This window comes from Erpetoichthys calabaricus, chromosome 4, assembly GCF_900747795.2.
Source record: "Erpetoichthys calabaricus chromosome 4, fErpCal1.3, whole genome shotgun sequence".
NCBI lineage: Eukaryota > Metazoa > Chordata > Cladistia > Polypteriformes > Polypteridae > Erpetoichthys > Erpetoichthys calabaricus.
In genome coordinates this window covers 178,556,775-178,574,904 of record NC_041397.2, presented here as the reverse complement: position 1 = coordinate 178,574,904, position 18,130 = coordinate 178,556,775, and the positions used below count along the sequence as shown (strand labels likewise).

At 37.0% G+C, this 18,130-nt stretch overlaps 1 protein-coding gene across 1 annotated transcript in view; it reads right to left on the bottom strand.

The window, feature by feature from the left end:
• LOC114650394 (interleukin-5 receptor subunit alpha-like) overlaps positions 1–13,849 on the bottom strand; it is a 43,980-nt gene extending 30,131 nt beyond the window's left edge. The window contains exon 1 of the mRNA XM_028799987.2: positions 13,769–13,849. The gene's annotated coding sequence lies outside the window, so the exon portion shown is untranslated. The remainder of the gene's footprint in view (positions 1–13,768) is intronic.
• Between the last annotated feature and the right edge of the window lie 4,281 nt (positions 13,850–18,130).

The window sequence follows — 18,130 nt, the reverse complement described above, 5'->3', positions numbered from 1 at the left end:
AAATGTTATACTGTTGTACAGGTGCTATACATTTTTGTATATAGAGGCTGTTCTGGGTCAAATGTGACCCGTATCTACTGAGATAGATTTTAGATCCATCAGTGTGGGTCAAACCAAGGAAAATTATGGTTTTTGGGGATCTTGAAACTTTCAAACTGTACATGCCATGTCTGTGTGTATTTGTTATGAGACTGTGGTGACAGAGTTCAAGGGGGACCTTGACACTGTCATGAGAAGTGTTTGCATTTCCACCATATTTGCCCAGGTTCCCGCCGACACAGGAACCTGCTGGTCTTTGTAAGGTCCTTGCTGCTTAGAGGTGCCCTGGATTCCCGCAGGGCATCATGGGCGATGGAGTTTGGCTTCACAGCCTTGCTGGGTACCGTGGGTGCCGGCGTGTGACGCTGCAGGGAGACGCAAGGATTTTCATTTCCCATATAGCCCTGAAGTACTCCTAAGTCACGGGGACGGAAGAACAGAAGTACTTCCAGGCTGAAGAATAGGTTGCATCTGGGCCACAGGCATGGGACTTCGGAGCTCATGCCTTTTGGCACATTTGTTTAAAAAAAAAAAATTGTGATTCTTTTTAAATTAATTCATTTGAACTCAGGGTTTAATGTGGACACTCATCATGTTGCTGTGCTTTGAAATTTCTGTCCACATTATTTTGTCTAGGTAAGCTATATTTTTGCTTTCCTTCTCTTAAAGAAGGAAAACAGAGATTAAGTGGATAAATGGCACTGTAGAAAACTGTTAACATTGTTAGTGAGTAACTAAGGAATGTAATAAGTAAAACTAGGAAAGCAATCTCAAGCAGCTTCATGTTCAAAGTATTTAAAATTTTAATATGCTAGATATGCATCACTCCAGAGAGACTGAACTCCCTTAAAGAGAAGACTGTCTTCTCTTCTTTATGCTAACTGACGTCACAAAAAAAAGACTGCAGCTGCATCCAATCAGATTAGATCTTCATGTCACATTATTTAGACAACAGAAACTCCAACCATATGGAAGCTACGGGTTTATGTAACATAATTTGGACTTAATGAAAAACAACACTTCATGCACAGAAAAGCACATAGGACAGGAGGAGAAAAAATATTTTTTCTCCTCCAATAAATGCAAGTTATCGCAAATATACTAATAACCCAATTGTGCTTTACTCACTCAGAATATGGAACCAACTTAGAAAGCATTTTAAGATGGAAAATCTTTTATCCGTGGCACCTCTGCAAGAGAACCACCTCTTTCAACCATCACAAACATATCCAGTTTTTAATACCTGGAAAAGTTTTGGGGTTAAAATGCTCAGAGATCTTTATATAGACAACATATTTGCATCTTTTGAACAATTACGTTCCAAATTCAACCTCCCAGCTACACATTTCTTTCACTATCTTCAAATTAGAAATTTTGTTAAACTGAAATTGCCCGATTTTTCTCACCTCGTACCCTCCACCATGCTGGAAAAAATACTGCTCAGTTTCGAGGAATTAAACACCATTTCCGCATTATATAAAATCTTATTAGAGTCCCTACCTTTTAAAGACCCAAGAGGACATTGGGAAGAAGATCTCTTAATCAATATATCAGAAAAGGAGTGGAAGATAGCAAAGCAGAGAATTCCTTCGAGCTCCATATGCGCAAAGCATAGACTTATTCAACTAAAAATTATATATCGAGCTCATCTGTCTCGCTTAAAACTGTCCAAAATGTTTCCAGGGCAAGATCCAACCTGCGAACGCTGCAACCAAGCTCCTGCCTCACTGGGTCACATGTTTTGGGCCTGCACCAAACTAACATCATTTTTGACCAAAATTTTTAAATGCCTTTCAGACAGCCTTGGGGTCACAATCCCTCCTAACCCATTAACAGCTGTGTTCGGTGTTCTTCCAGATGGACTTGAAGTGGAGAAGGACAAGCAAACGGTGATTGTATTCACTACACTTTTGGCATGCAGACTTATTTTGTTAAATTGGAAGAATCCTAACTCTCCTCTGATAAGTCAGTGGGAAACTGATGTTTTATATTATTTGACATTGGAAAAAATCAAATTCTCAGTTAGGGGATCTGTACAGAATTTTTTCAAAACCTGGCAGGATCTAATCAATAATATTTTAGAATAAGAGAAATAACTATTACCGCATTTAATTCCCTTCTCCATTTTTTATTTTCCTTTATATATTTCTCCCTTTCTTTTGTTTATTGTTGCCTTATTAAAAAGCCCTAAGCAATTCTCCTTTGGCTAAGCTCTCCTTCTCAGGGGTGGGGTTTGATTTGTCTTCAATTTTTTTTTTGTTATAAATTGTTCTATTTGTATGGAATGATTACAATAAAATTAATAAATAAATAAAACAAAAGAAAAAATGCATATACAAAATCAGTTCTAGACAGCCACATTTCAAGATATGATTGTAATGAAAGGACAACTAAATATTGTCATAATGTTAATTTATATAGATTGTCTAACTTAACTGCTATAAAACTAAACATAATTTAGCCAAACAAGTAACCCTCTTCAAAATAATTTCACTTCTGCTTTGTGCTTTACTATTTACAGCTCACTTGAGATATATACAGTATATATATATTGTGGCAGGTGGCCAGGGTCCATGCCAGGTTGGGACGATCCTGCACACTTTATCCAGGGGGAGCAGCCCTGGACAGTGCAATACCTTCCCCTGGACGCTAGATGGCCACCCCCCTGGGTTGGAGCGATGCCTCGGTTTCCCACAGGGCTCCATGGGAATTGGAGTTGGGTTCAGCCCTTTTGGTTCCCGCAGACACCACCAGGGGGTGCTGTGTTTGGGACTCCTGAGCCCATGTGGGCAGCATATTCATCACACCCGAAAGTGCAGCCGGAACTCGGTGATCAAGCACCTGGAGCACTTCCAGGTGAACTATAAAAGGAGCCAACGACCACCACTCAGCGGCCAGAATCGGGAGTAAGTGGTCTAGGTTGCTAGGGAGGAGTGGAGGTAAAAGAAGAAGAGTGTGTTGACTTTGTGGTGATTTACTGTACTGTGCTTGAGACTGTGTATTGCCCGTGCAATTTTACATGTGGCCCCTTATATAGCGTCCTTCTTACAATATATATACATATTGTATATATATATATATATATATATATATATATATATATATATATATATATATATATATATATATATATATATATATATATATATATATATTTATAACCATTTATATACATTTCTAAACATTTATAACCAAGTTAACACTCACTAACAATGGTTTTAATCTTGTGTAGACTCAGGGTTTATACATTATATTACTGAGTACAGTATATATTAAAATGTGATTGTTTTCATTTTAATAAGGACTTTAAAAATAACCTTTATATTTGAGGATGCAGTTTGTGAACTTTTTGCTGAACTGGTCAAGAATGTACTAGGAATGGATTTCTATTTCCCACCATTGTGGCTCCAATCAAACAGCATGGGTAGCTTCCCTATAAGGTGATACATTAATAAAAACATGTCATACAGTTCTGTAAATGTGTTCAGTAATGTAATTCTGATTGGTTTTTTTTTATTCTTCTAGACTGATTTACATAAGGAATAAGTGCATGTGTGAGTGCATGTACTTTTAGAAAGTTTGATAACATGCAAAAACGTATAATGAATTGTACACCAAAGTGTGTATATGATAAGACTGCTTTCATAATAATGTAACATAGAAAGGAAAAACAGTACCTCATAAACTTTGTTTTCTGTTTTAGCCACTTATTGTTATGGATTCAATTACTGAAGTTCAGAAACTGTATTTTTTGTTAATATATTAAGTGTTTACCTTCATAGTGTCTTCATTTTTCATAGGTTATGAGACGACAATCTCAAGAAATACTTTTTCTTGATTTAATGTAGGCCTGGAGATCACAAGGGTTTCATTGTACTGGTTATATAACCCTGTACTGCAAGTGGAGGGGTACAATATGGCTGTTATATACTGCTGAAATATAAATGTATAACTGAGTCATTGGTTACCTGTATTTTAGGGTCTACGAATTTTTTTTACAGACCAGTGCTTGAAGGAGAAATGCACAATTAAAAATAATGGTTCTTTACTGGGTTGTATGGTCCATCTTAGATCTACTGCTTGACAAAGTACCATTTCATTGTGAGACAGATTCTTTGCATATGAGGCTGATTCTTTGTACTTTGAAAAACTTCTTAATACGTAGAAAAGAAAAAAAAACTGAAATCTTCAATGTATAATTGAGTACCTAGCAGAACACCAACAGATTAAGAAAACTTGAACTTGTTATTGTAAGCAGCAAGAGTCCTTTTGAAATCATGACTTCACAGATCTGTTACTATCCATGGTTATTCACTGTATGGAGCCTATTATGTATCTAAGTAAATAAAGATTCTTCCTGGAACTTTTATGTGGATGGGTCTTTTGGGAACCAAGAATGGTTCTCCTACGGCATCGGTCTGAAGAACCACTCTGACACCTTTACTTTTAAGAATGTGGAGCCAGTGTTTTATGTCAAAAACAGAAACTATATTCACATAGAAATAAACAATATTTCTTTTGTTGTCCAAATGTACAATATTTAAAAAACATTAAAATATACTATATTCAATATTTAACCAAGCTAACTGTGCATTGCCGTAGCCACACACTGGCTGACTATGAAGTCAAGTCATTGGATTTTTCTCCAGGTAACACATTTAAGAGTAAAATATGAAGACAGTAAATGTCTGAGTATTAGTTTTAACATTTTACAAAAATATTTTAACATTGATATTGCAATTTAGTGTTGTAATATATTCTTTTGCACCACTGCAAATTATTTTAGGGATGTTTGTTAGTGCATGTAATATGGGTATAAATATTACTGTATTTTCTCATTTTTCATGACACACTTGTTTTACTGAATATGTGTATGAACAGACTGGACTCATGGTTTTATTTTTCCCCCACTAGAAGATAAAGAAAAATTTGCTATGAAATATAAAACACAGACTGCAAAAAATATTTTTTCATGGCTTTGTCTTTTTTTTTTTAATTCAGATGTCTTAGAAAAACATGAATCTGATATTTTAGGAACAAACATTCATACTGTACCATGTGTGACAAATATCAGGTCAGTGTAGCAGACCCCTCTAGTTGTACGCCTACAAATATTTATTTAAAATGTGCACACAGCATTATACTTCAAAAATATAGGAGGCACTCATGTTTTCATTAAATAATCTTTTTGTAGAGCAAGCTAATAAAAAAGAGATGTTTCTGAGGATAGAAAGATGGATGAGTAATTATTAATGAAATGTGCAAAAACCCCATCATGCCCTTTCAAAACATGATTACTAAACAGTCTGCATGCTAGAAATAGTAGAACTGAGCTAACAGTTGGCATTAAGAATGAAGTTATATTAATAGTGATTTATTAGATGTGTTAGATAACTTATTAGATAAGTTGGGAAGATTTTAGCAAAAATTCAAAAGTGACATTAAAAGGAAACTGAAGTGACCCACATTTCCTGACATTCATAGTTTTTGCCTGATATGGGAGTAGTGCTTAACAGGACACATCTCCAATATTTCAGCTAATTGCACAATTAGATCAGTATGCCCAGATTCCACATACTTATTTCTACTTGCTGGTGAATCATTTCTCACTAAATGTATTACTTATTGTAATTACAAAACTGTTTTGCTGATTAATATATAATCACCACTCAAAGGCAAATGCCACCATGCTTTTCATCCAAAAAGCACTCAATTTTATTGAATGGTTATTCTAGGCATCCCCCTTGCACATGAATATAAGTAAATGTCAACTACTACCTGTTAAATACAGAGTTTTCTCATATTTTCAATATATTTACTACATGCGCATATTGTCAAACATATTCATCGAGTTCAGGATCATAAGGGCTACAGCCTCTTCCAAGCAGCACTGTGTGCAAGTAAGGAACAATACCTGAGCAGGGCAGGATGCCAGACTGAGACAGGGCCCAGTCACATTCTCACCCAAACTGACACAGAGGCTGATTAACTTAACCTGCACATCCTTGGGGATGTCAGAGGAAAACCAGAGCATAACTCCCACAATCACAGGGAGACCACACAAACTCTACACTGACAGCAACAAGGCATCAGAACTGAACACAGATCACTGACCACTGTATCACCATTCTGCTCATGTTACAATCAAAAAACTGGTAAATGACTTGAGAACTACCATTTCATATGACAATAACACTTCAAAATAAATATGAATCTTGTTCCATGCTAATTAATATAAAAATAACAATTAATGACTCTGAAATTGTACCAGTTCATAAGATTCCATTATCTCCTACACAGTTTTCTGCTATTCTTTGAGATACATTTGTAGGCATATTTGCCCTTAAACCCTTTATTAGTTTTACATGATGCAGCAGTTAAGCCCTTACAAAAATATTTTAAAACGTTTAGAGCCTTTTATCAGTATTATTTACTGACTATACCTTATTTAACATCTTCTTGGAGCATTTTTGTCAAAAATGTAGAATGGAAAAAAGTTTGATCTTTACCAGCAAATATTTTTTAAGTCATGAAGTAAGACAAGTCTGACTTAAATTAATTAATTCACAGGTTTTATCTTGCAAAAAGGTATCTTGTAAAAAATATGTGATTTATAAAGTAGCTTTTGAGCTTTTGACTGATACTATATTAAGTGAAGTTTAAATAATTGAATTGTATTTGAACTACAGCCACATTTTTTATAAACATGCATTGTTCTAAATATCCTTTTTCCCAGCAATAATATTTTTGGGCACACCATTTAAAAATGTAAATACTGTACATGAAATTAAACTTAAAAAAACTTCTTTTGTGTTTACCTTAGTATTTGCATTACTTTGAGCATTTAAATTATTTCTTTTATTATTTTATTAAAAGTTAGGCAACCACATAAAAAGATTGTTGTTTGTCAACTTCAGGAGATAAATATAAGGATCCACTGTTAAATGAGTACACAAAATGGTCTCTCATTTTCTGGCTTGGATAGCCTGTAGGTTGTATTTTGTTTAGTTTTATTTGAGGTGTTTTAATTATATATATAATTAGTATAAAAATAACAATTAACGACTCTAAAATGGTACCAGTTCATAAGATTCCATTATCTCTTAAACAGTTTACTCTTATTCTTTGAGATGCATTTGCAGGCATATTTGCCCTTAAACCCTTTATTAGTTTGACATGATGAAGCAGTTAAGTCCTTCCAGAAATATTTTAAAACGTTTAGAGCCTTCTATCAGTATTATTTACTGACTACTGTATACCTTATTTAACATCTTCTTGGAGCACTTTTGTCAAAAATGTAGAATGGAAAAAAGTTTGATCTTTACCAGCAAATATTTTTAAGTCAAAGTAAGACAAGTCTGACTTAAATTAATTCACAGGTTTTATCTTGCAAAAAGGTATCCTGTAAAAAATATCAAAAGCATTGAAATGAAATTTGAGCACTTCAACTGCAATCTGTTCTTAATTTATTTTAAAAATGTATCTCTGTGGCATCATTTTTATTAGAAGTTATATCTTAAATGTTTATTTTCTGTCTTTAAAGGTGAACCGCTTAAAGAAATCTGCTTTTGTAGTTGCAAAATATTGCACTTATAATCTTACATTTAATGACAAAAGAATTATTAAACAGGTCAAATGTGTTTAAACTGTGAAACGTGTTTAAAGTGTGTAGTTTAGGTGTAGTAATTTATTTTTGATCATAACATTAGTAAAGTAATTTACAAAATAATGACACAGTCAAAAATATCTTTATCATGACATAATTTAAGCCTAAAAATGGAGATTATTTTGTTTGTTCTATTTTCATTTTTCATTACTCCCTAGTTATGGTTCTTTATTTTGATTGTAGTATTAATACAATATTTTTTTAAAAATAATGGCACAGTAGAATATATTTTTGTTTGGATATAGTTTAAGTCTAGTAACAGTGTAAAGGGATCTGTTTTATTTTGACAGCTATTTGGGAATGATGTTTCTTTCATGGAGGCAATGTATATTAGAAGTGCCACCTTTTATTTTGACAGCAAATTTTTTGAGTGTAACATCTTTGTCTTGTGGTGTAGATTTGTGCAATTTGATTAGTTCATCCATGGAGTGGAGTTACAGAGGTCTGCAGCTGGACTCTTTTTGGGCAAAGACAGCCTTGTAATAATAAATTGTAGGTTTAGTACCTGCATATTGACTGTCAGACGTCAAGAGGCCATTGAGTATAAACAGGAGAATGTTTTGTGCTGGCCTAGTCAATCTCTTGATTGAACCAACAATCAAAGCTCGGACTACACAAACCCAGATATTAGCATCTATAAAATTAGTAAAAAATACCTTACTTAACACCTTTTTGCAACTGGTTACACAAACCCCAAAATGCATTGTCCCGGCAGATTTGAAAGTTCACTAAGTGCAAGAAGGCTGTTGAAAATGAGTCTATCCAGACCTGTTGGCACAACTACTCAACACAACCATGACAGGATGGAATAACAGGAAGGTTTGACTTGCTGAAATTAAGTCACATCCAGCAAGGTCATTATGCCAATGTATGTTTTACTAGGTACATATGCAAATATCTCATTAAAAAAAAAAAACAAACAAACAAAAAAAAAAAAACAAGTCTATAAATATACGTAACTATAATTATGCACTATGAGCAAGGCAGAACCATTAAAAGTTCTCAAAACAAGACAAATTAGTGTAATTGTATGAATTGGCTTTGTGTCTTATTATTTTTCTGACAAACCAGATATCACATATACAACTGTGTTGTAGAATTAGGAATATCTAATGATATCTGAGTGTCCTGTTATACTTCTGAAAGACCAACTAGTATGTGTTAATATCAATATTGTATAAATAAGAATATCTATAGATAACAGAGAGCTGTGTCATGATCTGCACTAATCTGCACTAAACAGACATATTTCCCACTGGCTATAGTGAAAACTTTCCTGTCAGGAAGAGAAATAGATCAAGCAGTGGTATGCCTAGAAACTTGTTGTTTCCCTTCTTTTCCTGTAACACAGTGCAGACGGCAATTAAGGAAGTATGGCAGACAGCAGATTAATGGCCTTGAAAAAATATGTGAGAAAACTTAGATAGCCCTTTGGTACTGGTATATACTGATATTGTAATTCATGTCTGTCTTCGTAATGTAGATGTTTTTTTTTATTTCATTATTTTGCATTTTAGGAGGTGGAGGCTTACTTTATTTAGAAAGCAATGAATAACAGGTGCTGTGTCCTCTTGAACTTGTTACAATAGAAGATCATATTGAAGTTTTAAATTAAAAAATGTATATTTTATTGTTGCTTATGTCATCATACATAACTTGAATCTGCCCTTTTAGACTGTTGCAGTTCCTCCTTATAAAAGTTATCCTTGTAATAAAGAAGCCAGTCTTTTAGTGTTCTGTTCTTCAGGTTATAACTATTTTAGCACTTTCTTTCCCAACTTAAAACTCCGAATTTCATTTTTTCTGCTTAGCTTACCAATAGCCTTGCCACTGATTATTTTTGAATGGCCTCTACCTTATTGCTTGTGCTGAATTTACCTCTAGGCTGGTTCTCTGTGGCATTGCCGCTGCCTTTTGAGTAAAGTCAGTCATTTTCTAACCTGCTTAGTCCTAAACAGGATCACAGGGGCCTGCTGGAGCCTATCCCAGCTAGCTTAGGACATAAAGTAGGAACAAACCCTGGACAGGGCACCAATCCATTGCAGGGCGAATACACACACACAACCACACACTGGGGCCAATTTAGTGTCGCCAATCCCGCTAACCCGCATGTCTTTGCACTGTGGGAGGAAACCCAAGTGGACTTGGGAAGAACATGCAAACTCCATGTAGGGAGGACCTGGAAGGCAAACCCTAGTCTCCTTTCTGCAAGGCAATAGCACTACCACTGCACCACCGTTCCACCCGTTTGAAAACAGTACCACCTGAAATGCTTGAAGACCTCAAATGGACTTTATATAACAGGATACACCTGATTGTGCTGCTCTCTCTGTCTCTCAAGTCGCATGCAGGTTTATGTCTTAGGTAACAAAGACAGCTCTTTGTATCCATCATATTGTTAATCTAGTGTTATATACAGTATTATTATCTTATTTTATACTTAAGTACACTCTTCTTAGCGTGTTACATTTATGTCCTTTATCATGCACGCATGTGTCTTGTATTACACTTTGTCTCATTGCTTTAATTTGTGTTGCAATGTGATTTATAAAGTAGCTTTTGAGCTTTGTCACTGATACTATATAAAGTGAAGTTTAAATAATTAATTTGTATTTGAACTAGAGCCACAGTTTTTATAAACATGCTTTGTTCTAAATATCTTTTTTCCCAGCAATATTATTTTCATGCACACCATTTAAAATTTTAAATACATTAAATTAAACTTAAAAAAACTTCCTCTGTGTTTACCTTAATATTTGTATTACTATGAGCATTTAAATTATTTCTTTTATTATTTTATTAAAAGTTAGGCAACCACGTAAAAATGATTGTTGTTTGTCAACTTCAGGAGATAAATATAAGGATCCATTGTTAAAGGAGTGCCCAAAATGGTCTCTCATTATCTGGCTAGGATAGCCTGTAGGTTGTATTTTGTTCAGTTTTATTTGAGGTATTTTGACTAAGTGAAATTAAACTTGCTTGCAGTTTACTTGGTTATTGTACTTGCAGCACTATGTAATATATATCTGACTGAATAATTGAGATAGATCAAGAGTGACCTAGATAGATAGATAGATAGATAGATAGATAGATAGATAGATAGATAGATAGATAGATAGATAGATAGATAGATAGATTTTAATTTTTCCAATAGAACCATTTATATTAGGATGACATCATGGTGCAGATGCCACTTTCTGGGTTCAAATCTTGTGCTCACCCATCTGTATGTAGTTTGCATATTCTTCCTATATGTGTGTATGGGATTTCCTTTGGGTACTCTACTTTTCCTCTTATTATTCCCAAAAAACATTCAGATTAGGCCATTTAGTTATTCTCATCTGGACCAATCTGAGTGTGAATGATTTGCAATCAGTGCTGTCAGGTTAGGGTGCAGCCCAAACTCCTCTGTCCCAGACAGAAACCTGAAGTGGATTAAGTCATATAAGAATATCCATCCATCCATTTTCCAACCCGCTGAATCCGAACACAGGGTCACGGGGGTCTGCTGGAACCAATCCCAGCCAACACAGGGCACAAGGCAGGAAACAATCCTGGGCAGGGTGCCAACCCACCGCAGGACACACACAAACACACCCACACCCACACACCAAGCACACACTAGGGCCAATTTAGAATCGCCAATCCACCTAACCTGCATGTCTTTGGACTGTGGGAGGAAACCGGAGCCCCCGGAGGAAACCCACGCAGACACGGGGAGAACATGCAAACTCCACGCAGGGAGGACCCGGGAATCGAACCCAGGTCCCCAGATCACCCTACTGCGAGGCAGCAGCGCTACCCACTGCGCCACCGTGCCGCCCCATATAAGAATATTCATTCTGTATATACTGCTGATAATAGTGTGGCTAACAGTGCATTAACAGTATATATATTTTGAGTAGACTTTCCACAGATTACATCAGGGGTAGGCAACGTCGGTCCTGGAGTGCCACAGTATGTGCAGGTTTTTGTTCCAACCCAGTTCCTTAACGAGAACTCAATTATTGCTGATGAAGCACATATTGCTTAAGTGACATTTTAATGCTTCATTTTAGTGGTCTCGCTTGTTAAGGTTCTCCAACCTTAATTGCTTATTTCAATCTTAAACTGCTGCATTCCGTGTTTTAATTGCTCCTTATTAGCAATAAGATGTAAAACAGGGGTAGGCAATGTCGGTCCTGGTGAGCCGCAGTGGCTACAGGTTTTCATTCAACCCAATTGCTTAATTAGAAACCAATCATTGCCAATCTCAGACCTTATTTAATTTCATGGCTTGTTAGTCTGTGCAATGTAAGGCTTTTATATCGTAGATTTTTTTCCTTTCCAAGGATATCATCCAAATGATTTGAAGCCTAAAACAGATCATTTTCAGTCTGTCACATTTTTCTATTAAGTGTTTTATTAAATCAAACCGTGCATGATGAACACACACAGATGTAACTGGAAAAAAGCTAGCTGGAGAACTGCTGGCTGCTTTGTCTTTTACATCTTATTGCTAATAAGGAGCAATTAAAACACTGAATGAAGCAGTTTAAGATTGAAATAAGCAATTAAGGTTGGAGAACCTTAACAAGCGAGACCACTAAAATGAAGCATTAAAATGTCACTTAAGCAATATGTGCTTCATCAGCAATAATTGAGTTCTCGTTAAGGAACTGGGTTGGAACAAAAACCTGCACATACTGTGGCACTCCAGGACCGACGTTGCCTACCCCTGGATTACATTATAATAACTTGAAAGATATTGGTATCGAGTGCCACATTATGAAACTTTCATTGCTGATTACCTTACATTTTTCAATAACTTGGGACCATTCTATCAATGGTGCCATTATAAAGAAGAGTACATGTTTAAATGGTTAAGTATTAAAATATCAAAATAACACATATAAATCAAAAGAAAAAAGTAGACATAAAGAGTTCTTTAAACTCCAAAACCTCACATTAGGCAAGTACAGAAAAAAAATCCTGTGATCGGAGAAGTAATATAGAGAGACACGTTTCCTCCGGCTGTGCGAAAACGTTCTCTTCATTATTTAGAGATTAAACGTTTACCGTCGGAGGGCTTTTGCTTCACTACGTTTCATACAGCTATTGTTTTACGGTACGTGTTCGCATGCAGTTAAGCACTTGCATTTTCACGTTGTAAGTTGCACTAAAACATTTTCCCATGAGAGAGTAACATAAGATTAGCCGGCTCTGGTTAAGCGGGTCTGAGAATATAACATCGATACTTAAAACGGAGACGTACTTTTATATAGGCCATTTGCTCAAGTTAATTCTAAGACTAAGTTGCAGTCCACCGTGACTCTGAGTTGGAGAGACTGCGAGCAGAAAAGGATGGGCGAGCATCGTGAGAGGATGGATAATTGCAACGACGGTAGCAGCAAATATAATCTACATAATATACAGTACTTTAGTGCTCCAACTTTTAGTAGTGGTGCCTTCATTCTGAGTTTCGTGGTTTTCCCTCCACATCCGCAAGGTTTACAGTCAAGGTGACTGACTCAAAACTAGACTGGTAAGAGTAAAACTGCCAGTGATCGGTTGGCTTGCGGTCAAAAATTAGATCTTAGTCCATAAGTGTAGTCATGGCCATGTCCTGTGAAAATCGTGTTTTAAAAATGAATGGACAGGAGGACGGATGAATAATAATAATAATAATAATAATAATAATAATACATTCCCCATTCCTTTTTTCTGAGGCTTGTTTTTCCACTCTGCTCCGATTAAAGTTCCGGATTAAGCTATTAAGTATGTCTTTAAAATGTCATCGGAAACCAGTTAAAGGAAAAATAACAATAGTGTTATTATCGTTAACCTTATACCCTTATACAGATGTTACAGTCTTGTTTTAGAAGGGGACAAATATATATATATATATATATATATATATATATATATATATATATATATATATATATATATATATATATATATATATATTTATAAAGTTTACTTATATATATATTCAGCTGTAACAGAAGAACTTCTTTAAAACAAAACCTAGATTCCGAAGCTAACGAGTGTCAAATAACAGAACAAAGCGTTTGGACTTACAAGTCGATTGACAGGTCTGACACTCTGCCCACCAAAGCCCACTGTGGTTTGCGATGCCAGTCAAAGCCCACCGTGCCCACTGAACTGCGAGACTAGTCACGTCATCCGTGCAGGTGGATTAATGGGCTGTTCTTGAAAGTACAGCCTCGTGTGCGGTCCAGCTGCTCTCAGCCCTCCATTCATTACATGCTTTAAATCCGGCCACACTGCGCGAAGTAGCTGCAAGTAAGAAGTGACTGCTGCTACCAAAACACAGACGTTGCGGCCCCGACTGATTCTAATAATAATAGAATTTTTTCTTTTCTAGCAAAACTCCCGTCTGTAAAAAGCTGGTCTTGTTCGTCATCTCTCTTTATCAAAGTTATGCAGTAATTCTTTGGCAAAAACATCTAATGATGTTCCTAAATGAAGCGCGCGGATGTTCAATACTAAGAAAAATGAACTTACCTGTTGTACAGCACGTCAGCTGACTGGAGAATTCCCCAAGAAATTCGATCAAACTTTTACGATAAGCCGCAGCCTGAGGATATATATATATATTTTTTAGACCTAACTAAGACTAAACCCTCCAGAACTCTTTTGTCTTCAACAACAAAACAAATTTGTTGGTCCATTCAAATGAAACAACTTCAGACGGTAAAATGAAACTAAGAAGTCGTGTACTGACGCAACGGTACTGAGAAATACCCGCCCTGCCTCCTGAAGCGAATGGAAATCAGGCACATGTTAAGATGTTATAACTTGTTTTGTAAAGGAGAAGTCCGTCAAAATATTTGTTGCATATTTCCTCTCATTGCGAATTCTTTTATAGAAATTTCACTTACAAAAAAAATGTCAGTTTTTTTCAGTACTTTTTTTTTTTGGAAACACTGTTTCACAATATTGTAGAACGCTTTCTGTATTTGTTATAGTTTACATAAGAAAAATGAGGAGGTGGAAACAAGGTTAATTTCTATTTGCAAATGATTTAAAGGAAAAGCCTATACGTCACCCTCTTGCCTCCTTGAAATATAAGAAATATAAGAAACATGAACTGCCCTAATTATAAGGAAATGGGGTCTGAGGTTGAGACACTACTTGTCTTTCATTAACTTGATGCTTACTACTTGCTGAAACTATAAGGTAACACTCAGCAATCAGAAAATAAGAAAGCAAATCTAGCCTGCAGATTGCAACTTTTCAGATTTGCCAATAATTATAATAAATGTTTTGGTGGAAATTATGTCCCCCAAAAAAACGTCTTTAATTGGACTTTTGTGATCTTTCAAAATTAGCAATGAAGCAGTTAAGCTATTAGTGTTCATTAGCCATCTAAGCACACTTGTTTGGGGAGGGATGGGGGTGAGGACTAAATTGTATGATCAAATTCAACATTTCTCACAGCATTTCCTGTTCTATTGCTGGAAAAATAAAGACAGAATGTAAATCTTTGTAGCAAACATTATATGTGACCACATTAAGGAAGCTTAAATACATTTCCAGTATGCTTGTCTCTGGTGATGAACAAGTGTAGGGTGATGAGGCAAGCTCAAGATGAGAAGAGAGGGACTTTCCGATAACAAGAGGCTCACTGAGGCTCACTGAGATTTCTCACCTTTTTCTATAAAGGTTGTCAGAAGTGAAAAAAATTGTTTTTTTTTAACTAAACTACTCCCCAAAAATCTTCTCTCAACAGGCCTTTCCAGACCTTGTATTAATTAGTCCTTTTCATGCAGACTGTTACTATGGCAGTGCTGAAGCTAATTCTTAGTGACAGTTTCAAATAGCTGGTGAGCCAAATGTACTGACACATTATGAGTTTCTAAAGAGCCTTGAATTACTAAAGTGTAGTTAAAGGAATTTTACATACAGCTGGTTTAAGAACTGAAAATTGCCTACCTACAGATGTTTTATGAGAACTTATGTTGTACAGATAAATAAAACAAAGTTGCATATAAAGTGTTTCGACTGTCATCCCCTCTTGCATAAAACAAACTACGATCAGAGGTTTCATGCAGTTCTTCAACTGCTTTTCTTTAGTGACCTCTGTGATTAGCTATCATGTTAAAAATGCTGCAAAAGGGACTACATTGTATAACAATATCCTTGCACACCTGGCTTTGATTTGGAAATTAGATTTGGCCATTTGAATAATACAATTTAGACAGCAGCTAGAAGTGTTCAGTCTCTTATTAGAGAGTAAAGAGTAAAATAAAGAGTAAAAACATTAAACATAGATAGATAGATAGATAGATAGATAGATAGATAGATAGATAGATAGATAGATAGATAGATAGATAGATAGATAGATAGATAGATAGATAGATAGATAGATAGATAGATAGATAGATAGATAGATAGATAGATAGATAGATAGATAGATAGATAGATACTTAATTAATCCCAAGGGGAAATTCACATACTCCAACAGCAGCATGCTGATAAAGAAAATATTAAATTAAAGAGTGATAACAATGCAGGTATACAGACAGACAATAACTTTGAATAATGTTAACGTTTACCCCCCCCCGGGTGGAATTGAAGAGTCGCATAGTGTGGAGGAGGAACGATCTTCTCAGTTTGTCAGTGGAGCAGGAAAGTGACAGCAGTTTGTCGCTGAAGCTGCTCCTCTGTCTGGAGATGATACTGTTTAGTGGATGCAGTGGATTCTCCATGATTGACAGGAGCCTGCTCAGCACCCGTCGCTCTGCCACAAATGTCAAAGTGTCCAGCTCCGTGCCTACAATAGAGCCTGCCTTCCTCACCAGTTTGTCCATGCGTGAGGCGTCCCTCTTCTTTATGCTGCTTCCCCAGCACACCACCGCATAGAAGAGGGCACTCGCCACAACCGTCTGATAGAACATCTGCAGCATCTTATTGCAGATGTTGAAGGACACCAGCCTTCTAAGGAAGTAATAGCCGGCTCTGTCCTTTCTTACACAGAGCATCAGTATTGGCAATCCAGTCCAATTTATCATTCAGCTGCACTCCCAGGTATTTATAGGTCTGCACCCTCTGCACACAGTCACCTCTGATGATCATGGGGTCCATGAGGGGTCTGGGCCTCCTAAAATCCACCACCAGCTCCTTGGTTTTACTGTTGTTCAGGTGTAGGTGTTTTGAGTTGCACCATTTAACAAAGTCCTTGATTACGTCCCTATACTCCTCCTCCTGCCCACTCCTGATGCAGCCCACGATAGCAATGTTGTCAGCGAACTTTTGCACGTGGCAGGACACCGAGTTGTATTGGAAGTCCGATGTATATAGGCTGAACAGGACCGGAAAAAGTATGGTCCCCTGCGTCGCTCCTGTGTTGCTGATGCACATACTGAGGTCTGTCTGTAAGATAGTCCACGATCCATGCTACCAGGTATGAATCTACTCCAATCTCTGTCAGCTTGTCCCTAAGAAGCAGAGGTTGGATGGTGTTGAAGGCGCTAGAGAAGTCCAGAAACATAATTCTTACTGCACCACTGCCTCTGTCCAAGTAGCATGTAGATGATGGCATCCTCCGCTCCCACCTTCTCCTGGTATGCAAACTGCAGAGGGTCAAGGGCGTGATGGACCTGTGGCCTCAGGTGGTGAAACAGCAGCTGCTCCATGGTTTTTTATTTACTGTAACTTTGTAAAGAGATGGAACGGTTTGCTCCCTGTGAGTGCCATGGAGGACAAGAGGGCATCCCAGATGGAGAACGGCATGACCTCCTACCAAGATGGAAAGTGCCGTCCATCCAAAATTCCTTCCTTGATACAATAGGTGGCAGTGGTCTGCTGGAGGCACCCCATCTTGGACACCTGTAGGGGTTCATGGGAACTAAAGTCTGGAAGTGTAGGACTGTCGGGGTCCCTAGGTACCACAAGGGGGTGCTGTCAGGAAATGACTGCCATGGTTGTCAAACAACCCAGAGGTGCTCCCCAAAAGTCATGCCAGATCACTGGAAGCCAGCATAAAAGGAGCCCAATGCCTTACCTCAAGGTGTCAGAGTCAGGCAGAAGGTTGTTTGTGTGGTTTGGGCTGTCCTTCATTGCACAATGGAATCACTTCTGGGCCAGATGGAAGCCCTTCAAAGAAGATATACTGTTCCCTTGCAGCTCCTCTTGGCAGCACCCAAAAACATTGACAGGGCTGTCTTAGGGGATTACAACTCCCAGCCTGCCTTGCTAGTATCCATATGGGAAGATATAACTCTAGGAAATCACCCACCCCCTGCCCTTCCAAGCACATCTCTTTTTCTACCAGCCATCCTGATCGGAATGACAACCTGGCAAGATACACACTTCCATTGTGGTTGGCATGCTAGCCTGTCTCTGTCCTTCCGTTATGACTTCCAACCCTGTCAAGGAACCCAATTCCATCCTGCTCAGGATGCTGTACCATCCAGC